At 42.2% G+C, this 27,120-nt stretch overlaps 1 pseudogene; it reads right to left on the bottom strand.

Moving 5' to 3' along the window:
* Positions 1–1,171: 1,171 nt before the first annotated feature.
* LOC114465614 (uncharacterized) lies at positions 1,172–3,758 on the bottom strand (annotated as a pseudogene).
* Positions 3,759–27,120: the final 23,362 nt, after the last annotated feature.

Here is a 27,120-nt window from a genome sequence, read left to right as displayed (position 1 = left end):
AAGAAATACTCAAAATATGTTGGCAAAAAGCCACTAAATGACTTCAAATAAACAAAACAACAAAATAACAGCAAAACATAAATACTTCAAAAACAGGGCCAGTTCTATGATGGGACAAGAATAAATGTCTTGCCCCCTCAAATCAAAGATTATGATTCCTCACTCCATGCTCAGATTTCATGAGAGATGCATCCATTACACTTTGTTCCTGCACCTTTTTCCACATGTATTATTAAGCAAGCCTGCCAGAAGAAGGTCATTTTAAGGACAGAAATGTCGCGTTACCGGCTTGCTTTTTCTTCCTTTTGGCTGTTTTTACTCTTAATAATAATGGATTGGATTTTATATAGCGCTTTATCATAGACACTCAAAGTGCTTTACAGAATTAAGGCATTATTCTTAAATTCCACAATTAGTGGTGGTAAGCTACTATTGTAGCCACAGCTGCCCTGGGGCAGACTGACGGAAGCGAGGCTGCCATGGTGCGCCATCGGCCCCTCTGACCACCACCAACACTCACTTACTCACTACATCCACACTAGGCAATGTGGGTAAAGTGTACTTGCACCTGGAATTCTCAGTGGTCTCTCATCTAACTACGAACCAGGCCCAGGCTAATATGGCCTGGTATGGCCTCTTGTTATGGATAGACTGGGATATGAGGGCGTGTGGACTCTTCAGCTCCTCAAACATCCTCTATAACATTTGCGAGCGGCGCACCAATGTGTCCGTCACACAGACTGAGGCCGCCACGCTACACACGGCTACAGAGAGCCAGGCTTTCAGCCACACACTTGCTTCTTGTTTTCAACCATCTCATCACTGGAAGTGCTGCTGTTGAATTGAATGTGTTGCCAACTTTTGCAACATGAGTTGAATCACCTTTGCTGGAGGGGTAAAACATAAGATTAATTCTGCAAGCTCTAGTTAACTAACATCTTCAAATGTAGTTATAACAAATTTGATAGAATATGATGATGAATAAAAAGTCCATTGTCTGTGAAGTTTACATTTAATTTGAATAATCTTTCATTACAATTGCCTTTATGCTGTTGTTGACTAAACTGAGAACATAATTGAGTTTATAAAAGTCAAATACACCTCACGGTGATGCTTGGACACGTCATCAGTGATGAACCCGGGGTCATAGGGTGTTTCGGGTTTTTAATCATCAGACACCCTCGCCTGGGCGACCTAGCCGGGGGTGATCAGACCCCAGCCTTTGTCCAAGTGGCGCACCACGGATCCCCCCTATGGATCCACAGCCACCTGGAGGCCTTTTCTGTGGCCTCAAGGATGTTCTTGGTGGCTTTTCTCAACTGCTGTCCTCTAATGCCTAGGAGTTTGAACACTCGCTGTAGTGAGTGACCTGCCAAATCCCTGCACCCGATTTCGATTGGTTCACAGCGGGCTCTCCAGCCATTGCTCCGGCACTCTGTGGTGAGCTCACAGTATTTGGCCCTCTGTCGCTCATTGGCTTTGTCAATCCGGTCCTCCCAGGTGACCGTCAGCTCCAGTAGCACCACTTGCTTGGTTGAATCAGATGTTAACACCATGTCTGGGCGGAGTGAAGTGGGGACGATATTTGCCGGGAACTTGAGTTTCGTTCCCAGGTCAAACTTGGTCATGGCGCCAGCGATACCGTCCCTCCCCTAGAGCCTTTGGGCAACAGCTCAAGATGTGCTCCAAGGTGCCCCTCCTCTGGCACAGTTTGCACTCCGGAGTGTCAGCTAGGCCCCAGGTGTGCAGATTGGCTGGGCTTGGGAGGACGTCGTATACAGACTGAATGAGGAATTTTGTTCGCAGAGGTTCAGCTCTCCAGAGCTCTGCCCAGGTGAGTTTGCGAGCTTCTGCATGCTCCCACCTTGTCCACGCCCCTTGCTTGGACATGCTGACCATCTTGCTGTGCCGTTCTTCCTCGAGCTCTGCACGGATCTTGTCTTGGACTAATTGGCGCTTCTCCTTCTACTCCAAGCACTGTCGTAGAGTGGCCTAGGAAAACTACCAAGGCCTGCCCTCCCCATTGCCACGGTACCCACAAAGGTCTTGTGCCTCAGCCGTGTCTCCGCTCTGCTTACTGCTTCTTGTGCCTGCCACTTCCTCCCGGTCTTAACAACAATTCCTGCAGAGGCAACCTTACCATCTGCGGAGTCCCTGTACATCATTACCTCTCTAGAGTGGGCGACTTTGAATTCTTCCAAGAGTCCACTAAGAGGGAGATGCAGCTTGGTGGATTGGCCATAAAAAGGCAATGCTCCTCAAGGACCGAGGAAGCTCCAGCCATTTCCTCAATAACTTGCTGGTGGTCTTCTCTAGTACCTCTACCGTTGTCATTGGTACCTCGTAGATTAACAGAGGCCAGACTATTCTAGGTAGAACTCCATGCTGGTACATCCAGGCCTTAAACTTTCCTGGGAGACCAGATTTATCGATGGCTGTGAGCCAAGAAGTCAGGTCGCTCTTTGTCTGCTGCAAAGCCGCTGCATCCTTCAGAGAGCTGTCAAAGATTTTGCCCAAGGCTCTTGACAGGTCTTTCGGTCACCGTTGGAATCTTTGTCCCTCCAACTGAAAAGCGGAAATGGTCGGCCACTTTACCTTTTTTCAAGACTAGAGACCTGGACTTAGCTGGCTTGAAGCTCATTTTTGCCCATGTGATGAGCCGTTCAATCTCCTGAAGGAGCCACCTGCACCCAGGCACAGGTGCGGTCATCACTGTAAAGTCATCCATGGGGGGCTGCCGGGTCCCAGATCTTGATTTTGGCCCTCTGCATTCAACCTCCGCCGACTTGACAATCATGTTCATGGCCAAGGAGAAGAGTGACACCGAGATCATACAGCTGGTGATCATGCCCTTCTCCAGGCGGTGCCAGGTAGATGTTACTTGGCCTGAGGAGACTCTTGCGCTGAAATCATTGTAATAGTTCATAATGAGGTTGCAGATCTTCCCAAGAACGTGGTGTCTTGTCAGTGCAGTTTCAACAAGCTTATGTGGGATAGATCCGTAGGCATTGGTTAAGTCAAGCCAGAGAGTTGCCAAATCTCCTTTGTTTTCCTTTGCCTCCTGGATCAACTGCGTCACCACTCCTGTATGCTCCAGGCACCCAGGCACTCCAGGAATGCCCCCCTTCTGGACAGAGGTGTCTATGTAGGCATTCTTCAAGAGGAACTCGGTTAGTCGTTGGGACACTATCTTAAAGAAAATTTTGCTTTCAACTTTGAGCAGCAAGATTAGTTTTCTGGAGTTTTCTTCTTTCGGGATCCAGATGCCTTCGGCGTGTCTCCACTGTGTGGCGACTTTCCCTCTCCGCCATATCACCTTCAAGATCTTCCACAGATGCTTGAGGAGCCGTGGACACTGCTTGTAGTCCTTGTAGGGTACACCACTTGGGCCGGGAAGTGGCATTGAGATGATGGTCGATCTCTTCTATAGGGCAAGTAAGGTGGCCACTTCGCTTCTGGCCCTGTAGCCTCTTAGTGAAGACGAAGGGGTTGCCAATGAAGGCACTTCGCTTCCAAGCCCTTTCCTTTCCCCTCCTTCTGTGCCCATCGGCCCTTCTCAACGTGATGAGCTTCTTTCTTATGATGTTAGTGAGCTCCTCTTCCTTGGCTGCCTTAAACTGGCATCTCAAAGATTTGAGTTCTTGCCTCAACTGGTTTATCTTGGCTTCCCGCCGATTGAGTTTTGCTGGGTTTCTAACCCCTTGCTTCTGTTCCACTCCAAAACGCTCAGCTCCTATGCACATTATGAGGGAGCACATGGTTTTGGAGTTTCTGTTCAGCGTCACCCTTCGAAATGCAATCCAGGGTTTTGTCAACGTCCTCATCCAGCATGGTCCACTCCTTGCTGTTCGCAACAGGCCATTTCACCCGGCGATGTTCAGATTTCCTGCTTGGTGGGGGGATTTGTGTTGCTTGGAGGTTCCGGGTACTGTGGGGAGACTCCGGACCTGGCTCCTCCTCCGTCTGACCAGGTTCTGCAGCAGGCACAACAAAGACTGTTGCATCAGCTGCTGTTCCTGAGCGTCGCTTCACTTGTTCCCTCTTGAGGCAGGCCATCTTAGTCTGGTGGATCTTCAGACCTCTCGAGTTCTTGCAGACCTTGCCGCATATGCAGACTGCGCTCGTAATTCGTTGTCCATTTTCTTGGGTCATAACCAGCAATTCTGTTCGGTTGGGATGCTCATCCTCCCCCCATCTCGGGCATCCCTGGGGGTATTCTCTTGTAGGGTTCTTCGTAGCAAGCTTTGGGTGCCCCCTCGCGGGAGCTGTAGGTCAGGGGGCTAGCCTTTCCTACCTCGGTTGCCGTCTCTCCGGGCTGTCCACTGTCTCTCCAGTTGTCACCACTCTTTTCGTGGACGTCATCCAGCCTTTCCTGGAGGTCATTGGCAAAGCCAGATGTGATAGAACTCAAATACACCTCACGGTGATACTTGGACACGTCATCAGTGATGAACCCGGGGTTATCAGTGTGTAAGAAACTAAGAGTAAAGGTAAGACCATGAATACACAATTTTATTGGTAATGAGTATGAATTGTGGAATTGCAATGGCAGATTAAGAAAACAATGAGGGTGCAGCGCAAATGCGCCTTTTCTCAACAGTGTTGGGAACGATACTTTAAAAAAGTAATTGTTATAATAACTCACTACCTGATCCAAAAAGTAACTGCGTTAGTAACTGAATTACTCTATCATAAAAGTAACTCATTACCAAGTAAATAACTATTTGCGTTACTGTTAAAAAAAAAAAAGTTGCTATATGTCCAAGAATTCTGATTTTTTTAGATGCGTGTGTCGTTGTGAGATGCTTTATTAAATTTGAGTTGCTTACAACTTGAACATTATATCCAAGAGCCTTCGCTCCTGGATATAATGTACACTTCACATGCACGTTCTTGCCTAGTAGTAGTGTTTGTATCACCACCTTAAAAATAAAAATCGGACTGCTCAACGCTCACCATCTCTGCTGCTTCATCAAATCTGCAGTGGTTGTGTGTGTGACGCATGTGCTGGCACATGCGTAAAAACACTGGCTCTGATTGGCTACCATGAAACATGACACCACCATAGCCAATCATAATCGCTCACCTTGTTTTTAACCCACCTCCTCACTACAGCTGAGTAAGAAGCCGGGGTGCTTTCGGATGACAGTTTATTCAATCAATGCATGTAACGCACCGCATTTAACATTCAGTAACGTTAACGGCATTGTAACACCTTAAAAAGTAGTTAGTTAGATTACCCCGTTACTGAAAAAAAACGGCGTTATTTTAAACACCATTATTCCAAACACTGGCTATGAATATAATGTTATTCCATAGTCAAATATGTCTCTGTGTGTGTGTAATAATGTTGATATGAGATGTAAAACACAACCAGAAGTCAATGTGCAAGCTGCCAATTGAATGGTGAATTTAACTTCTCTATAAATGGATTCAAATATTTGTAAATCTGACTCAGTGCCTCACCAGCCATGAACCTCACCGCAAGTCACTGCACTACACGGTGGCCATGGAGGCTGAGTTTGAAGCCTTACTGGGCATGCCCACAGCAGACTGGCGAGACCTTCCAGACAGCCTCATCCTGGGCTAGACGCAACCTGGGGATGCATTTACAGGATGAGACTCTGGAGCAGATAGAAGCTCTCATCATATCTTGTGTAGAAGATGTGAATGAGCAGGGGGGGAGGTGAGAGAGGGGGAAACAGGTTCTCATCATCTCCAGAGAGGGCCGCCACCCACAGCCCAACCATGTCCCACCGCCACCAACTGGGCTGAGGTGCACATTTCATCTGACTCCAGGGATGTAGCAGAGGTGGCCGGGGCCCAATCTCCAAGCCCGAAGCCCACCTGTGACCGCAGGTGGCAACAGTTCCAACCCCTGCGGCTTCTCCTTAAAAGCTACAAAGAGGTAGCGCTCTTCTTCTCTACCTCCGAGAAGCTGCAGCGGTCACAGGTTTTTTCGCGTCACAGACTTTGGCACAACACAGTAAACCCAGGAACACTGCTGCTTCGCCTACGGTGAGTCTACGGTAACTGTTAAGCCCTGAGGCTTCCTCAGAGCCGGCGTTTAGACTTTGTTTGGGCTGTTTTTACGGTAGCTTCGGCTTCCTTCACGGAAGCCAGTGTTGTGCCAAAGTCTATGACCCGAAAACATCTGTGACCGCTACTACATACATGCGTAAACCTCTTCGTAGCTAATAAGGAGCTATTTACTCCCCCTTAAACATGACGCTTCGGTGAGTAAAGTAAATGCAGACTGGAGAAGAATTACAAACGTGTTTAAGGGGGAGTAAATGCCGAGAAGCCGCAGGGGTTGGAATTGTCGCCACCTCCGGTCACAGATTTTTTCAGGTTACAGATTTTGGCACAAAAGTGGTCTTCCCCCGCTAACGAAGCCTCTGTCCTGCACTGCTGATGTTTTCCATATCTGCTTAATACACAGACATGTTACCACTATAGCTAACGTTAGCATGTATTAGCTGTATTATCTGCCTGCCACCTGCAGATTGAGCACAAACCAGGAAGGAGCAAGAAATGCTTGATGTTTAAGCTTCCTTGCCATGCAGGGGTACTTGGACCCTTGTTTGCTATGTTGCGCCGCCATCTTGGACAAAAGTCAGGTCCTGCGATTAGTCGATGTCATGTGGACAGAGTCGCGAGACAACACTGAAGTCGACTCGTCGACTAATCGATTAGTCTGTTCAACCCCGAGCACGCAGTGCACCGTGCGTGTGAGTTAAATGGTTCTCAGTAATCAGCTCTGCGTGAAGAAGTCTGCTCTAATAGTGACTCTTTACACTGATGCTTTCCTCTCATTTCTCTATTTTATTATACATGCTTCACTCCTTGAAAATAACCTTTTTTATTAGACTTGTAGAGTATAATTAACACCTGTGTTAATCTTTCCTGATTAATCATGGAGGAATGTGTTTCTTCACACCTATGAAAATGTGCTGTGGTATCTGCTGCAGATATTAACTTAAAATCTGCTTTAAACATGCTTTAGTGGTGTGAATAACGATGCGAAGTGGAATGAGGGACATTCCTGAAACTATAAAACGTCTCCTTATTTTAGGGCTTTTTTTTTTCAGTCTGTGAACTTTTCCTGGTGTCTCAGTAGGTTTTCAGGTTCAATCCACATATCCGTGTCCATGAAGAGTGACATGATCCACCAGGACAGGCTGAGACCCCTCAGCAGTGTCTCTCTCTCTCTCTCAGGGTGATTAATGCTGACAATAATTTATGGAGCCTTGTGATGGGAACCATGGGAGCTGTGTGGAGTTAAGGCACCACCTTAAGATATAAAAGCAGAGACGCAGCTGCTGGTGTCCAATGCCTCAGCACATCAACACAAACAAGCCTCCAATTCTCCTCCTGTTTCTTCTTCTGCTTCATCTCTCTTTTTCCTTTTCTGTTTCAACACTTCCTTTAAAAAATTAACTATTACAAAACAGGATTCAGTGCTTTAGACTTAAAAGCACACAAGAGGCAACAGGCGGCCCTTGGTCAATCTTTATGTAGTCCCAAAAAACAGAAATCATGAAAACAAAAATACATAAAAATGACTCCAAACCTACAATATGACAACATAAATGCTCAAATTTACTCACAAAACAAAGACAATGACTTCAAAATTACACAAAGTGACTGAAAAGTATACAAATCAAAGAACAAAATGTGCAAAATTACCGATAGTCTAAAAATACAAAAAAAAATCAACAAAACCCCAATAAATAACTGCAAATATACAACACAACAACAAAAATACCTCAAAAACACAGATCACAATTACATAAATACACAAAAATACAATGTGACAATATAAATCCTGAAAAATACCTGCAAAATGCAGAAGTCCACTACAAAATACACAAAATGATGGAAAAATATGCAAAATAACAGAATACACAAAGTGAGTAAAAAATATACAAAATGACTAAAAATATACGCAAAATGAGTCTGAAAACACACAAAAACAGCAAAAATCACTCAAAAAATACAAAATGACGACATAAATAGTCAAAATGCACAAGTTGACGACAGAAATACACAAAGAAATAGAATACAAAAAACAACAAAAATACACAAAGAATTCTACAAAATGCTGAACAAAATACGCACAATGGGTCTTACAACACACAATGGAGGTATGCTACGAACCTAGATTGGATTAAGCTCCGTTAGCTGGCTTGAACTAACCAAACATTTCTTTCCAGATATGTGCTGGACTACAAGATGATCAAAACATGCTAATATAAGCCAAGTGATTTCACCCTCGTACTTGCGCGCTCACGTGAAAGAGGTGGAGATTGCAGCGTCTGACCAATCAATAGAGAAAACTGACAGAGCGTCTTCACAGAAGGAACAGCTTATGATCTTAAATATAATGAACAGAGCTGCCAAGCGTCACCCTTTGAGTGTGACAGTCACGCAATATTACCCATTCTCACACCACACACCACACTTGACATTTCTCATGTTTATATTTACTCTATTTTTTTTTCACTATAGTAAACTTGCCGTACTTCAAGTAACTCTGATTGACTGACCGAGATAACCAATCCCAGTCATCTTCATCATAGCGGCTGCCTCTACTGTCCTCCTGGCTTCTTACCGCACAGTCTACGCTCACTGCATGCTACTTACTTGAAAACAAACCAACATGGCAACCAAATGACACAACTGCTGAATCATTAGTGTTTGCCTGTCACTGGTGACGTCCGGGGATATGATAGAGTTTCCGCACGCTGGTTCCACCCAAGAGAAATCAACTTCTCTCTCTATGTACACACAGTACACCAACCTAGCAGCAGCAATAATACAGTGTCACTTACAGCAGCCACTCAGAGGCTGCTGCGCACACATGAACTTCACATGCACCAGAGTTGTAAAGTGACAACTCGTCCAGACCATACACTGTAAAAAAGATGGTGCTACAACCAGTGACGTGCCGTGACCACTAGGGTTGGGTAGGCACGTTGCAAATCGAGACCACCAATGACAATTTCATACGTTTCTGCTGGCAAGTGTTAATTCAATTCAACTTTATTTGTATAAAACAATTTACAACAAAGTCATCTCAATGCGCTTATCAAAATGTAAAATTCATAAGAAAGAAAAAAACCCAACAAGATCCACATGAACAAGTATTTAGCAATCTAACAAAATCACCATTGTAAAACACCATTAAAAAAACATAAAGAATTATTTTATATAGCCTCCATACTCTCCCAACAAGATATATCTCATGACACGGCAGTGCATCTGTTGTTTGTGTTGGAAACACAGAAACACGGCGAAAATGACAACAACAACTCAGAACAGCCTCAGTGAGGAGCATCCACAAAGCCAATCCTTCCTTTTGTTCCATTCACTGTAGAAAGTATGAAACATTTTCTGACCTTACTTTTGCTGAAGCTCTGGTAGCTCAGGTGTTGGTCTCCTATCTTTTAAAAGCTGTTGTTTTTCCTCAAAAAAATGTTTCTCTATCATCTCTGGCACTGTCATTCTGACTGTAGTGTTATCCAGCCCACTAGCTAGAGCGAGAGAGAACGTAGCAGCAGCGGTCACATGGGATCGATTAATTCACTAATGTACTGTGAACTTACGTATAGCATTCATAGCGCAGTTAAGTCCAAAGGCAGCTCTCTACGCTGCCTTTGGACATAAATAGTTGTCATCTTGAGGACCTGACTGTGCATGCGCAAACACGTAAAAACACGCAATGGGAATGGAGGCAGAGAAGTCGTGTGCGTTTGGGAGGGGGCGTGGAGACGGCAGCTGTTCCAGGAAATATCGCTGTTTAGTAATTTGGGCTATGAAACGCAAAAAATGCAGACACTTTCAATCTTATAGGTACTGTAGGCTATTGGAAATGAAAAAATAAATAATTTATAATTATTAGCTAGCATTTAAGCTAGAGAAAAACTTGGTCGGGACCAGGTTAGCTGTGAAAGACTAGTTGCCATAGTGTTTCAGCTTCAACGAGTTTTGTAGTTCAGCACATAAGAGGTCATCTAGATTCATAGCATACCCCCAAATTGTCGACAAAATCCCACTACATCACTCCAATTAAATACAAACAACAACAAAAACACAGAAACCCCTCAGATTGTTCTAAAAACTGACATGAATGTTGATCATGTGATTCTCAGATCAGATACAATGAAATGTAATGTCCCCGTGGTGATAAAAGTTTCCTTTCTTTGCATTAAGGAACTAAAGAAAACTGATCGAAAATGAAACTGAACAAAAACTGTCCTAAAATATTTAATGAGGAATGTTCTTCTGTCTGATTGTTGACTCTGAATGAAGAACAAGTGTTCCTCCACCCTGGATGATGATGATCAGGTCCAGCCCTCAGATTAACCTCTAATCCTAACAATAGCAGCATGCAGCTGCTTCCTACATTGTTTATGTTGTCATCCCTGCTGGATTGGACCCACGAGGGGGAACCGTTTTAGTGGATTTACATTTACTATTTCAAAGGCCTATCCAGGGATGCTTCCTCTAAAACGATGTGTGTTCTGGGTATTTTCATGTTCTATTTCTGAAAGAGGCTGTGAAGTGGCAACAACAAAAGCTTCCGGGGATGAACAAGTGAAATTAAGCAAGCCTCGATTGAATTGAGGAGATTACAATTGCATGAGATAAGATGAAAACTGAAATACAATCAAGTGAAAAGACAGATTTTAAACAACTCTGTCAGATTTGTGGTGATCCTGGAAAGAGCTTTGAGTGATTTTCTAAAATCCTGCTTGTTTTAGACACTTATTATTTATTGTAACCAGCATTTTCCAATCATTTATGATTCAAATGAAGTATTTCAATGTGTTGGTAATGGTTTCTAAAGGGAAACATGGAACTAACATTTTTATTAACAGGATTTAACCCAATAGTTACAACATGTGGCCAGGCCAACAAATCCAGTACATTTAAAAAAATTAAATTTGTGTGTGGAGAAGCCTTTGTTCTTCAGGTGAGGAGGGATGAGGAGGATCAACAGGATTAGGAGATGTAATGAAATCTGCAAAGAGAAAATTAAAATAACATCCACAAAATAAAATAGGGGATGATAAATATGTGTTATCTTGTGAGTGGCTAACATTATGTGATGGGAATGTTAGAGAGAAATATTGGAGCTTTATTTTTTTAATTTTTTCTGTTGTTTTCTTTGACTGAGACTGTGTTTCATTTCATTTAAACATTTCCTGACATTCCCCACATTTCTCTGCTTTTTTTATGTTTTATGATGATCACGACCAATCAGATTCTCTGTGTGAGTGAAGCTCTACTAGTACATTTAAAATATATGTACTCAATTTTGGTTTACTAGTGCACAAGTACACTTTACCAGCAAAGTAAAAAAGTGTCGCTAGTACTACTAGTATTTCTTATATGGTAATAGGGGGGCGGGGAAATTCAATTCAGACTTACTATTGGCTTTAAAAAGTATTCCAACCAATCAGGGAGCTGGATTTGGTTCTAATCCCTCCTACTTCATTTACATTAGGTCTACTAGTACTACTAATCTTTTGGCTTTATGAGTAAAAACCTCCTCATGAGAGAACACAAAGTTTTTAGCAATATTTGAGTGTTTTTTTCCTCTAAATTCTGTTGGTTCCATCACCAGTATTTATTGAACTATTTAAATTTTGCGCATTTCCAGGAATAATGGAAACATAGATTTTATTGGTAAAATGGAGTTGATTTATGCTTACACTGAAGTAGTCCCAAAGCGCTTTACAATATCAACTAATTCACCCATTCACACTCACATTCACACACCTATGGGACTGGTCAACCACTGGGAGCAATTTAGAGTTCATTGTCTTGCCCAAGGACACTTTGACACAGAGACAACTCCTCTACCATCTGAGCCACAGTACACACATTTCTCCTAAAGGGGCATTATTATGCTATTTTTCACCACATCTCTATCCACACATTTGAGGTTTATTTTCCCAAACTCGCCTGTTTTTCAGCGTTTTAGCCATCTAAAAAGTGACTTTATGAGCAGTTCTAAAAGCGGGCTGTTTTGGGGCCTACTTATACATATTCATGGGTGGGCACGTCTGTAGACACTGACTCCACACAACAGTTGATCACTAGTGATTTTCTTTTGCTATCCACACACTCTTGTTATTGTTTTCAGCCAAAAAACTTCACATTACAGTAAAACACATGGCTATTTAATTGGCTATTTTGATTGTGAGCCAGACAAACTCCGTTTCAGGGTGCGTGTGCCGTGCGGCAGCAGCAGCGGAGTCAATCAGCTGTTTCCAACACTCACCAGAGCTGTTTCGTCGCTTTCTTCTCCTCACCACCACTATTTATTACAGGAATAGTCCATTCAAGGTGATAGTCTACTGTTTTTTCCATTTCGTTGCATTGGGTCACAAACACGTCAGATCATCTCAAAGGCAAAACGAGGTGATATAACGGATACAAAAAATGGAACTGATTGGAACTGTTCCCTGGGTGCTAAACTGTGGCTGCCCACTGCTCCTCAGGGAGGGGTTAAATGCAGAGAACACATTTTGCGTATGTAGCTTTACATATATGACAATAAAGTACATTGTATATTCTTTTTTAAACTGCAGTGTTTGTTTTACCTGTGAGATAGATTGAGAGAGATGAGCTTACATTCTTATATACTGTATAGGAGGAGGAGCCAGGATTGTCAGGAGGAGGAGTTTCTGCTAGGTGACGTCAAGTAGCAAGAAAAATCCAACTCGCCCGTTTGGAGCTGACTTTTTACAAAATGTGACACAACAAGGGAGAGAGAAAACAGAACTTTTTCAACTTTGTCCCTCTGAATGAGGCTAAAGGAATGTATATCACTGTAGCAAAACCATTATAAAGTGATTTTTTTTTACAATACTGCCCCTCTAATGCATGTAAAATGAATCAATGGATATTGGAAATATTGAACTATTTCACTTAAAACCAAGGAGCAGCAAGTGAAGTAAGTTGTTAATTGTTCTCCATGTCTTCATGCTCACTGAGGTCTGATGCTATCACACTTGTTTTCTTTTTCTCGCCATCATCTCTGACTGTTCTCTCCTCTTTCATTCTCTCACGCTCCCACTGCCACCTGCACACACACACACACACGCACACACACACACACACACACACACACGAATTTCAATGACATAAAAAGAGGAGTTTGTGATGAATACATTTGTATATTTTAGTATTCTCCAGAGGCTGTGCCTTCTTCTCTGCTGACTATAACCCAGTGGAGTCATTAGTCTGCTTGCTGTGTTGAACTCTTTAATAATGTGTGTGTTACATAAAAAGGAACTATTCCTCAGTGAGTGGTGGTGGTGGCATGCTCCACTTGGCTGGGGCTTGCTTTGATGTGTTTGAGCTTCTTCAGGCTCACTTTTCTCACTTCTCTGTGGACGTGTGATAAGATGTCGGTCTCTGCTTGTTTCAGGGAACATGTGAGTGCAGCTGTACGTACGGCGTGCTCATAAAAACAGCTTTGTCAGCCCCCACCCTGAAGATGGATCCACAGCAGCAGCTCTGGGGAGATTTACTGATATTTATTTTGTATATTTAATTGTTTAATAGCTTAATGTATTATGATTTGTTAAGTTTATTGTCTAATAAGATCACTCAGAGAGTCAAACCTCCTCTTTCCAGATATAATCAGTTATCTGGGGGTAATTGCATAAAACCAGGATAAAGGATAAAACCTGGAAAAATTGGCTATCCTGGATAAACTTATCCCCATGTCAGTTGAACGAAAGTCGGCCAAGTTTATTCAGGACAAGTAACCATGGTGATTTAGCCTCTACAGCTGCACAGCAGGTTAGCAACTTGGATAAAGTTATCCCTGCTGTGGCTCTGCAGTCAGTGCTGTGAGAAATGAGTGTTTTACATAATGTTCATGGTTTTTATACAAGTTTCTTCACCCAAACATTATAAATAGTCATTTCATTTGTCCATTGACTTTTGGTTTTAATAATTTTTATTATCATAAAAGACTAAAATAAAAAGACAAGATTTGAGCAATGAAAGTGAGAAGGCAGATGCTTTTTAGGAACATTTTCCTTATTAATAAAACACCAGCACTGAAAAGTTAGAAAAGATACAGAATAATCTGACTTTACTCGTTATGACTGCAATATAACGAATAGAAGATTTTTTTCTTCAAGTGTGTCCGAAAAATAAGAAAATGAATTTTACCATAACTATTCATTTCATTTATTTTTCTTTCAGGCCTCTGCTTATTTTGTAATTTATCTATAAAGCAAGGAACCTCTGTGTGTGTGTGTGTGTGTGTGTGTGTGTGTGTGTGTGTGTGTGTGTGTGTGTGTGTGTGTGTGTGTGTGTGTGTGTGTGTGTGTGTGTGTGTGTGTGTGTGTGTGTGTGTGTGTGTGTGTGTGTGTTTGTGTATGCTCTCCTCAGGGACAGAGGAGGCGCCTCCTGCTATGGTACCAGTTGCGTGTGTGTCTGGGTCGTGGTGATCAGGAACCATAGAGCTGGACCTCAGAGAGCAGAACAATGGAGCTGTAGAGGCCACGAGCAGCAGATTCATCAGAACACACGCACGCGCACACACACACACACACACACACACACACAATGGAGGGTGGGAGGTTAAACAGCAAGAGGAAATGACGGGGGATTCCCAGCATGCTAAATAAAACTGGGCTCTCTATTTTGGCAAGGCCACGCCCACAAGACGTCACATCAGCTGGTCATGGTCCAGCTGCAGATAATGAAGTAAAGGGTCAGAGATGACTTTACTTTACTTTAATTGTTAACGCCTTGTCTCTGTGGATCAGTGTCTTCATACGTCACCATGTGAACTTCATTTATCATCAACTGGGACTTTCCTTTGGTTGGAAAATGTCAGATGTGTAAAGAGTACTGATGCATCCTACTCACTAGAAGTACTGTTACTTGGTTGAAATCATACTCAAGTACAAGTACAAGTTCAAGTAAGTCATACATTAAATACTCAAGTACAAGCAGAGGTGAAAGTAACAGATTAAAAATACTCACATTACTGTAAGTAAGTTGCTTTTATGGGTACTTTTTTAACATGTTTCAATATCTGTAATTTTACTTGTACGTAAATTGTGGACGACGTTATTTTGACTTCAAATGGATCATCAAGAATATTGTTCCTCCTAATTGTCAATTATCCTGATGATATGTTTACGTAAAGCCGTTGTATGTGCTAGTGTACGTGCTAGTGTACGTGCCTGGTGCGCATCGGGTCCTTTGAAGATGGATTTTCACTTACAAGGTAAAATTGTATGACCAATGCCGACTCCAGCTTCCAAATCGAGCTGTGCACAAGGAAAACTGGGCTCGTGCACGCTTTCTCACACATGTAGGAGTTCCCTCATGAGCGGGTGAGTTTTGCGCATGTGCAGAGGGTGTTTCTTCTCTAAACTTGGGGAAAATCTTAAAGTAATTTATTACATTACATTAGTAAATTATTATTTTTTGTATTAAAATGATCATCAGACATTGTGAAACTACAAAAAATGAAACGACCAGACAACAATAAAATGCATCTCATCATAGCCGACCAATCAGATTAAATGTAATGCGCAGCGCCAAGACAGCATTGAATGGAGGTTATTTTCTTAGAGCATCACCAGAAGAACTATAGCTACTCCTGCTTATGTGAACCAAAGTGAACCATGGACATGCCTTATTTTACTTGAAAAATAATTTTACATTTTGACAACCCTTTTATTTTATACAGATGCCTTTGGGGAAAATAAAATAAGGTTCAATTGTGCAAGATTTGGTCTCTTCCTTTTTTCATTTGTACATGAGATGTTTACTGTATGCAAGGGAACCATGGCAAAATGTATTACCAACAATAAACTCTTACTTTGAGTACTATTTAATTGAGCTACTTATTTACTTGTAATTGAGCATTTTATGTATGACTGACTTGTAGTTGAGTACAATTTTAATCAAGTAACAGTACTTCTACTTGAGGAGGATATACTATATCAGTATTCTTTACACCTCTGAGTACAAATAATAAGTAGCTTAATTAAATAGTACTGTTGATGATAAATGACGGTTGAAAAATAAAAAGATTATTAGGCTCTAAGTATAGGCACATTTATGAAGTCTAAAGGTGAGAAACGAACAAGAATTTAATTTTGTTTTGGCGTCGTGCATTACATTTCATCTGATTGGTCAGTTATCATGTGATGGATTTGACTGTTGTCTGGTCATTTCATTTTTTGTAGTTTCACAATGTCCGTTGATCACTTTAAAAGAGAAAATATTAATTTACTCAGTAAAGGATGGGTGTAGAAATGTAACTACTTACTTACTTATTTTTCTTCTTTTAAAATAAATTTAAATACAACTAAAATTATAAAATAATTATGTATAAAACTAAAATAATTAGTTTTATACATAAGGCTGACATTACGCTGTCATTATTTGTCATTAGCATGAATAAGGTCATGAAGGCTGTCATAAAGTGTCGTTTGCTAAATAATGATACCTTTTGCTAAATTATGACAGCTTTGGAGCTATGTTGGCATTTTTGGGGTTAGGTGGAGGGATATAGTGGTGTTAGGTAGGGTTAGGGTTAGGTTGGTGGTTATTTTCTCTCGATGAAACCTGAATGGTTCTGGACAGTTCAGTTTGATATGGGGAGTCAAAGGAAATGCATGGCCTGGTGCATGTTACTCAGGTTTCTCTGCATCGTACACCATTCATCAAGGAGTTCGTGAAGGTGTATCAGTGTCTGAGTGGTGTCCAGGGACCAGAAGTGGGGTTAGGGTTAAGGATAGGGTCAGGGTAATCAACAAGACTTAATGACTGCCTTCATGACACTTTATTCATGCTAATGACAGGTGTGATATCATAATAATGACAGCGTAATGTCAGCGTTATGTATAAAACTTCAAGTAAAGTGTTACCAATTACTGATTATTCATAAAAGCAACTCAATTACAGTAACATGAGTACTTGTAATCCATTAATTTCACATCTGGTAAAATGTCAAAAGTCTTTTCCTCTCAGCAACGATGCAGACAGAGTGTTTTGTGTTAAATTAGAATCACATGGAGCCGTAACATCCAATAGAGCAGAATGTGCGTGATGAGCTCTTAATAATGTGAGGAGAATATCAACTTTAAACCAATTTCACTGTGAGTTCATTCAGCACAGCCACTTATATCATAGCATTCTGTTTTATCAGACACACACACATGCCCCCGCCCCCCCCCCCCCCCCCCGTCCACACCCCCCCCCAATCTGTTTTCAGCGTTTATGCAAACCAACGATGGGAGGATTCTTTCATTGGTGACTTTAGCCAGATTTCATAGCAGCTCTTATTAAGGCCTAGTGTGGTGTTAAAGGTGGGGGCAGTGACGCTCTGTGTGCAAACACTTCAGTCACTCGTGTGATAGGCCGAGACCCAAAGACTGTGTTATTTCACACGCGACCCAACCTGGCCTCTCTGATACCCTCCGTTTTGGTTCCTGAACTTGATACAGCGCCTCAAATATTAGTTTAGGCACATGAGCTGTTTGCACAAACAAACCGCAATGGTGTAGTCAATGTAATAAATGTTAAACAGTGCATGCAATTATATGTGGCGCGGCGTGCTGAAGGCACGCTTTGAGGAGCCCCGGCGCTATTTTGACACGTCGTTATTTTCCCTTCCTGACCACTGAGGGTCGCATTCAGAAAGTAGCTGTTTATGAGAAACCCAGGATGGAAGCAAAGCGTAGCACGTATCAGAGAGTCAGTGAAGCAGAGCGCGGACATTTTTCACTGCTTCAAAGAGCAAAGGAGGAGAAAACATGCTTTAAAAGAACTGGTAACAGTCTCATGTGTAGAGGAATTACTGAAAGCAGAAGTGTCAAACTCAAGGCAAGGGGGCCAAATCTGGCCTTCTTGACCATCCAATACGGCCTGCAGGGGAAAGTTTAAAAGACAGCAAAATCATAAATTATTGTCTAAATTACCAAATAATTCAGTTGTAATAATGTAACAAATTCCACAATAATTGGAAGATCGCAATTTCTTTTACCTCACGACTGCAGTTTTTTAAATCTAAAATTGTTCAAAGAACTCAATTTTCCTAAAATTGTTTTAAATAATTTCCCCAAATTAAATAAAAATTGGTCTTAAAATCAATGAAATTTAAAAGAGAAAATCCTACAGTGACGGATATTTGTCAATTATTACTGGATATTGTCTTGTAAAGTGCAAACTTGGGGACATTAATGTTGAAATTACTGGTTTTCCTGCCTAAAATCTGCGGCCCACTTAAAATAAAATTATTTCGTATTTGGCCCCCGCACTAAAATGAGTTTGACACTCCTGACTTAAAGCCTCTCCTCTTTCATACCTCTGTATGAACACATTAATTCAGCTCTTACTCTGTTTTCATTCATTCATCACACTGTTACCCTCACACTAAGGACATACGTTAGCAATAAAACACATCTAAGGTAATGCTAAGTCCATGACAATATGTTACCACTAGGGTGTAACAAAATAGTAAACTCATGATACGATATAAAAAAGTAAAAACTAATAAACAATAAATTAAGACACAGAGCGAAGCTATAATGGCCTCATTTAAAGGATTTTCAATATTCGCGAGTGGTGAAATAACCCAAAGTTGAGGTCCAAAATAAAAATGAAAAAGTTGCATAAAAAAAATTAATTTATATCTCAAAAAAGAGTAACCTTGATACTATAAATTAAAACAGTGATCAGATTTTTCCTTACATTCTCACATGCAGTTATGGGCTAATGAAAATAGTTTTTTAAAAAACGAGCGTGTCACCCAAGTATCAATGCATACATGTGACCAGTGACGTGCCGTCAGGTTAGGCATGGTAGGCAGTGTCTACCCAAGGTTGAATTGTAATTTTGATTATTTGTTTTAATTACAATATAATTATAAATTATTTATTTTTCCATTTCCAATAGCCTACAGTACCTATAAGTTTGAAAGTGTCCGCATTTTGTGTGTTTCATAGCCCAAATTACTAAACAGCACTATTTCCTGGAACAGCTGCACAGTGTCACTCCGCTGTAAGGCAGAGGGAGGCCACGCCCCCTCCCAAAGCCACGTGGCTGCTCTGCCTCTGTTCCCATTGAGTCTTTTTACGTGTTTGCGCATGCACAGTCAAGCCCCCAAGATGACAACCATTTACGTCCAAAGGCAGCGTAAAGAGCTGCGACGAAACCGCGCTATGCAAATGCTATACGTAAGTTCACAGTGCATTAGTGAATTGATTCCATGTGACCGCTGCTGCTACGTTCTCTAGCTAGTGGGCGGGATAACACTACAGTCAGGATGACAGCGCTAGAGACGATAGAGAAACTTTTTTTTGATTTTGTTAGATGGCTAAATGCTTGTTCATGTGGATCTTGTTGGGTTTTTTCTTTCTTATTATGAATTTTATATTTTGATAAGTGCATTGAGATGACTTTGTTGGAAATTTCTTTATACAAATAAAATTGATTCGAATTGAATTAACACTTGCCAGCAGAAACATATGAAATTGTCATTGGTGGTCTCGATTTGCAATGTGCCTACCCCTAGTGGTCACGGCACGTTACTGCATGTGACTAATCATTAGTGATGTGAACAGTCTATATACATAGCTCAAAGCTGATCAAATTACAGGGAGCTGAGGCATATGCTAAGTTGTTTACTGAAGGCCCAAACATGTTCCAGACCCAAACCAATACTAACTTTTTTACTATTTTGAGGAGCTGGCATGTCCACCAGATAGAATGGATAGCATATATCTTTGTATATTCTGAGAGAGTAGGTGGAGCTGTATTACTATACCTAATTTCAGTTTCCTCTGTGGTCTAGTTCCTGAGATGCTGGAAGCTGAAAAAGGAAGAAATATAAGGCGCACGAAAATGAACACATATCCCTCTCACTAAATTGTCCATACTGTATCTCAAAAAGTAGTTATCCAATCAAACTAAAATTATAGTGTGACTATTGAAGTATCACAAAAACAAATGGTAGAAATTTCATTCTCAATTTTTTTAGGCCGAAGTCCGTGGGCCATTTGTTTAAATGACATGGAAAGACCCATATGGTTTGGTATATATACATTCAGTGTTATCTTGCTTTGTCTTTGATGCAAAGGATAGATAAAAACTGATCGTATCCATCTTCTTGATCAAAGCTTAACTAATCCTCTTAATGATACAATCCAGGATATAGCATCACTTCTGTCACTAAAAGCCACAGCAGTGTGAATATAATGTTACAAAGCAATCAGATGACGAGGGGGAATCATTGGCTCCGCATGCTATAATGTCAGTGACTTGCTGTGTCAGCTTCTCCTTGGTTAGGACACTGATCATGATCTTAATCCTGTGAGTCCACCAGCTAACCTTCTCACCAGGAGGAACAATGCACTTTAGGATCTCTGCAGACGCTACCTTTACAAACTAAAACAGAGGGAATCTTAGCTTAGCATCTGTTTTTTTCTCATTGAGGGGATGTGAACTCATCCCACAGCCTCAGAGGACACACACACTTGCTCTTACTTTGTGATAGTTGTTGTGTTTCTGTGATGGTGATGTCGTGGAGCTGTGGTGTGAGGGTGGAGTTTAGAAGACAAAGCACTGTGTGTGTGATTAATGGCAGAGGTGTGTGTGCACTGGGCATCCTCACAGCAGCTACACATCAGTCTTCCTGTAAGACAAATCTGACAGTCACTAACCCTCCCCCCATTCCCCCCACCATCATCAAACCACAGCCAAGTGCCATAGCGCCCCCATAAATCACCCTAAACAAAGCATGTTTAATCTGTGACGCGCAGGCCTGACACGCTAATTTATGACCTGTTGTAGGAAAACGTGCACGTGTCACATAGTCGAGCCTCCATTTACCTGCTAGAAAACCAGTGAGAAAATACTGGAAAGACAAAGTCTGCCTGAAAGAAAGCCGACGATGGCAACACACACACACACACACACACACACACACACACACACACACACACACACACACACACACACACACACACACACACACACACAACATGACACAAAGCCGTCCTGCTGCCTTTTCACACACAATGACACGCGTTCGCGACTGACTGCACTCGCCAAAAAAGATTCAGGGATTCTTCCCAAGACCGTTTGTAAAACATGAATAGCAAATTATCTCCCCTGGATTAGGGTTGTACAGCTTCTCTCTGAGCCTGGTGAGTCACAAGGTTTGCTGAGATTTCTACCTTTACATTTGCGTGACAGCGAAGCTTTTCAGGCTTTGTGAGGAAAGATGTAACTCAGTTTACTTTTAGCTTAGCAATGCGTTTAAATTAGGGGTGCACCCATTACAATTTTCGATCACTGATCTTCAAGACGACTGAGCTGCCTATCTCAATTTTTTTTCCGTAACTGACAACATACACCTTGAATGTTTCAATCTTGTTTTAAAATAAAACAATACAAACTTGTTGTTTTAAATGCACATGAGGTAGTTATCTCAAATATAAATTAAAGGTTAGAACATTGCTGTCCAAAATACTTAATAATATAATTTCCTTTACTCTTTAATTTTTTTACATTTTGTGCAAAAAAAGAGAAGTAATAAAAATGTTTGGGTCTGAGGAGCTTCATCAGGGTAACAATATGTATGGTTTTTTTTCTACCTTCTTCCAGATCTTTTAATTGAACAGCTCCGAGGACAGATGACAAGAGTAATAATATTTCTCAATGTGTTTTATTCTAATTAGTCACAAGGAAATTTTTAGTAGGCCTATTGCTCCTGCAAACAGCTCACACAAGAGTGAGTGTGAACGTTTTTTGGCTGATTTATCACAATGATCCAGTCCAACCGACTGCATCATGACCTTGGGGTTATGTAGAGAGTGCACAAAGTGTGTCGGTTGGAAACCAGCGTGTAGCTAAAGTAACAGAGTTCAGAGTGTCAGAGTCAGATAGACTAACATTGAAAAATACAAAAATAAAAGAAATATCTCTCAATTGTTACCCTGATGAAGTTAGCGAACTTAGTGAGTAAATCACGGCCACTCCCACCCAAACGGACTTCTGTCCTCAGGGTTTGCATGTCTTCAACAGTCTGTGATTACTCGCTAACTTTAGCCATCAGAGAGGCAACTGTGCACTGTTTAAAGGGGACATATGCAATTTTTCACCCATTTCCATTTGTTCTACGAAACCCAAAAACATAGTATTTGAGGTTTATTTTTCCAAACTCGGAGCAGTTCTGAAATCAAGCCGTTTTGTGGCCGACTTATGCATATTCATGAGTGGGCGTGTCTATAGACCCTTGCGACTGATGTCACGGCACATTGACCCAGCGCCATCTTGGAATACTTGAACAATAGTGTTTTTTTTTACTTATTGAAAGCAGCCCAAGTGCTAAACGATTGTCGAAGGTCGTCTCCGTTTGGCCTCAATATGTCGGAGGCCACGAATTATCTTGACACTCTACCAAAAGTTGAGAGAAGTTGTTACAAGGAGAAACTGGGTCTGATCAGCAGGAATGACCCCTACAGCGTTCCTGTTGACAAACGGAATAAAGATGTCTCGTATTTCTCTGGAGTGACTTATCCTGACATTGTGAACTACCTCGTCTTTACAGCTAGCTCATACACAATGGACCACATGAAAAGTTTCAAGGGACTGGAAGCTTACAACCAGTTTGTTTGTGGCTGGATGTGTGAAGTAGCTGCTTTTATTCATAATGGACTCGTGTGGTTGCCTCCAGGGTTAGAAGGCTAATTCTTCAATGCTGGTTTTTCAGAATCTGAGCTATTTTATTGATGTGTGAAAAATAGATCTGCACGCTTGGATCAAGGCAAATAAAACAATTGAGTTTATTTAGTTTAGTTTAGTTTAATTTACTATCCTGAAGAAAGACTAGTGTACTCCAGTCCCAGCCGTGTGAGAACACCCAAACACAGCGCAAACGTTTACTATCGCTGGGGGCTCTCTGATTCGCTAAAACGTTTCCTGCGGTGGCTTGTTCTTCCATCATGGCAGAGGGCCGTACATCATGTGACCTGTGAGGTCCTGCGGTATGGGTCTATAGACGCCCACTCACTTCATGTCTCGCTCTTTTACAGGGTGATCAGTGATAACCAAAGCAATTTTATTTGTGCTATCCACACACTGTTGTTATTGTTTTCAGCCAAAAAACTGCGCATTACAGTTAAACAATGTACGTAAGTGAGCCTTTCTCAGCGCTAATGCTGCGTTCACACCAAATGCGTCTTCTGCGGCACCGGACGCTTCTGCAGCACGAAACGTACCGCAGGTACGTACCCCAATTTGCTTCATACGCACGTCTGAAGCCAAGCCCCGCCCACCAGCAACACATCTAACTTGGTGAGTTTCACTGTCTGCTGAAGTGAGGAGCTGCACTCCTTTTTCTCCTCTCATAGACATAAACCAACAGTGAAAAAAGCCGGTGTGATTAGCGGCTAATGCTATCCTAGCTCAGTGCAAACTTTCAAAGATGAAAACTACAGAGATAACTTTTACCTGCTACTACCACCTCCTCGCTAATTCTCCTCCACGCCAAATCCTTCCTAGTGCAGTCCTGGTTATGAAGGCTGTGTCATACAGCTCCAGGTGGTCACACACAGCTTCTACTCCATGGTTGAATGGGTGAACAGACCGGTGTCCGTGTTGACGGCCTGACGTCATCGTCAACAAAGACTCTGGCTTTCGTCATGGGAAACTGTCGCAATATTTTCAACTCTGACAAATGTACGGATATGCGTAAAATCGGGAACGTGCTCGCACAGCCAACGCACTTGACGTGCGGATCGGATCGCACCGCCGCACTGGAAAGATTTCGCATCTGGGACGCGTCTATCCATTGATTTTGTATGTAATCTGGATGTACGTACATTTTGTGACGCATCCGGTGTGAATGCAGCATTAGGGTCTCACAGCAGCAGCAGCAGTCATCCAAACTCTCACCGGAGTGTTAAGCTCCTCCATTGCTCTTCTGACTACAGGAATATTGCATTTAAGGTGATAATCATTTGTTTTCTCCAACCGCTGAATCGCAATATGTCAGATCAGCGATACGAGGCAATAAAACAGGTTCGCCAATGCGCCAAACCACAAGAGCAGAGTACACTTCCGCATAAACAAATAGTGCTTACACTACAGTGTACGTTCACTGCGGAGGCAGAAAAGTTTTGTATTTAGTTTTACCGGTAGCCATCACTCCTTTGCCAGCAATACAAACAATTGCAGACTTTCGCAAATGTTTTAGCAGGTTAGGGTGGAGTCACCAGCGGGGGTTGCGGGAATTTTCTTTCTTGATTTAATTTGTAACGTCACAAATGTGTAAAATTTGAAACAAAGCAATTTTCTCTGTGTTGTAAGACTTATACAGAGCACAAACAAATGACTGGATGGATTTATTTCATATTTTGTGTGCCGTGTGGACACTCAAGTTACCTCAATTGTGTTAAAAAAGACTGCAAAAGTGGATTTTTCATAATATGTCCCCTTTAAGGGAGAGTAAAGGTCCCTTAGGAGAACTATTCTTCTCTGCTTTATTGTTACTACCAAACCACAGAGTTGGAACTGTCGACCCCTGTGGTCATGGATTATTTTTGTGGTCACAACTGTTTTATCCTTTTTCGGTAAATAAAAGGGTTACAACGACATTTTTAACTTTTCCTGTTTTTTTTTTTAAAACAACCAAAAGCAGCAAAAGTTGTCATTTTGACTGAAAAAGCTGCTAAATGATCTAAAAAGCTGATAAATGATCTAAAAAGTTGCTGAATGATCTAAAAAATCAGGCTAAATGCTTCATTCCAATGGAAAACAATGGGATGTTTACAGGCAGTGGGGCCGTGTGACATCATCAATCATGTGATTTCAAGATGGAGGAACACAGGCTCGAAAACTGTAAAATAGTCCCATTTTTAAAAGGCTATTAAATTAATATGGTGCACAATAATGTGTTTTGTTAGACATAGATCTACTAATAATGACATTTCAAAGATTTTAGGCCTCATTTGCAAAAACAGTGGATGATCCCTTTAAGACCTTTGCGTAGGTGGAAAAGGTTGGTGGAAAAGATAGGTTTCATATGCATGTATCAGCTGATCGCCAATCCCCCAAAATGATCATCGATCTGTGTATCCTTACATTAAAAGCTGTAAAAGTTCAAAGTAAATGCAAGTAAAAATACCTAATAATGTTTGATGTTAATGTGGAAAGAAGCTGATACTCTGTTGTCCTTAAATCCAGCCCACGGCTGTTGCACATATTTATAGCTTTATGGTCTGACAATTTAAATTACAGTAGAATTAGCTTGATGTGAAATGGTAACTAAGATGCCAGTGAAAAGTGGCTAAAGGCTGCAAAGGAAAGCGTTTTTTTTCTCCCACTCGTTCCCTTGATTCAACTCGCACTCGATGAAGTGTCTTTTTTCCTATTTAAATGGTGGGAATGAGAAGTGATGGCACCTGTTTTAACAATGTCAGAGAAGTCACACGTACACAGACATGCTTACACACATCGCTGTTCATGATGCAATCATCTAGTCAGAAAATGTGTTAAATTTGCAAAACAGTGATATGTGCCTGTGTGAGAAAACGAGTGTTTGGACACGCACAAACGCACAGACGGACAACATCAAAGATTGATCTCCTGAAAAGCATTAAAGTGTGTTTGAATGTCGGAATCTTAATCCCACAAATACATTTTAATCAAAAAAAAAAAACCTTTAGTCAAAAACCTAGTGCGAATGTTTGCCTTAATTAAACCAGATGCAAAACATGTTTATGTGTAAACTATAAATCCAGGAGTTCAAACTGATCAATAACACTCATATTGTGTTGTATTTGTTTATTATTACACTACAACAACAGTCAGGCACCTACCTGCACTTGGCCATCCTTCCATCCATCCATCCATCTTCTCCCGCTTAGCCGTTTCCGGGTCGCGGGGGCAGCATCCTCAGTAGGGAGGCCCAGACTTCCCTCTCCCCGGCCACTTCCTGCAGCTCTTCCGGGGGGACCCCGCGAGACGTTCCCAGGCCAGCCGAGAGACATAGTCTCTCCAGCGTGTCCTGGGTCTTCCCCGGGGCCTCCTTCCGGAGGGACGTGCATCCTAATTAGGTGCCCGAGCCACCTCATCTGGCTCTTCTCGATGCGGAGCAGCAGCGACTCTACTTTGAGCCCCTCCCGAATGACTGAGATTCTCACCCTATCTCTAAGGGAGAGCCCAGCCACCCTACGGAGGAAACTCATTTTGGCCGCTTGTACCCGTGATCTTGTTCTTTCGGTCATGACCCAAAGTTCATGACCATAGGTGAGGGTTGGAACGTAGACCAACCTGTAAATCGAGAGCTTCGCTTTTTGGCTCAGCTCCCTTTTTACAATGACGGACCGGTGCAGACTACGCATCACTGCAGACGCCGCACCAATCCACCTGTCGATCTCTCGCTCCATCCTTCCCTCACTCGTGAACAAGACCCCGAGGTACTTGAACTCCTCCACCTGGGGCAGAACCTCATCTCCAACCCGTAGAAGGCACTCCACCTTTTTCCGGTCGAGAACCATGGACTCGGATTTGGAGGTGCTGATTCTCATTCCGGCCGCTTCACACTCTGCTGCGAACCGATCCAGTGAGAGTTGAAGGTCACGGCATGTTGGAGCCAACAGGACTACATCATCTGCAAAAAGCAGTGATGCAATACTGAGGCTCCCGAACCGGACCCCCTCAACGCCCTGACTGTGCCTAGGAATTCTGTCCATAAAAGTTATGAACAGAATCGGTGACAAAGGGCAGCCCTGGCGGAGTCCAACCCTCACCGGAAACGATTTCGACTTACTGCCGGCAATGCGGACCAGACTCTGACTCCGGTCATACAGGGAACAAACAGCTCCTATCAGGAGGTTAGATACCCCATACTACCGGAGGACCCCCCACAGGAATCCCCGAGGGACACGGTTAAATGCCTTTTCCAGGTCCACAAAACACATGTGGACTGGTTGGGCAAATTCCCATGACTTCTCAAGGACCCTGCTGACGGTGTAGAGCTGGTCCACAGTTCCACGGCCAGGACGAAAACCACATTGCTCCTCCTGAATCCGAGGTTCAACTATCTGGTGGACCCTC

Source organism: Gouania willdenowi, chromosome 6 (assembly GCF_900634775.1).
Source record: "Gouania willdenowi chromosome 6, fGouWil2.1, whole genome shotgun sequence".
Taxonomy (NCBI): domain Eukaryota; kingdom Metazoa; phylum Chordata; class Actinopteri; order Blenniiformes; family Gobiesocidae; genus Gouania; species Gouania willdenowi.
This window is presented reverse-complemented; position numbering and strand designations above follow the sequence as displayed.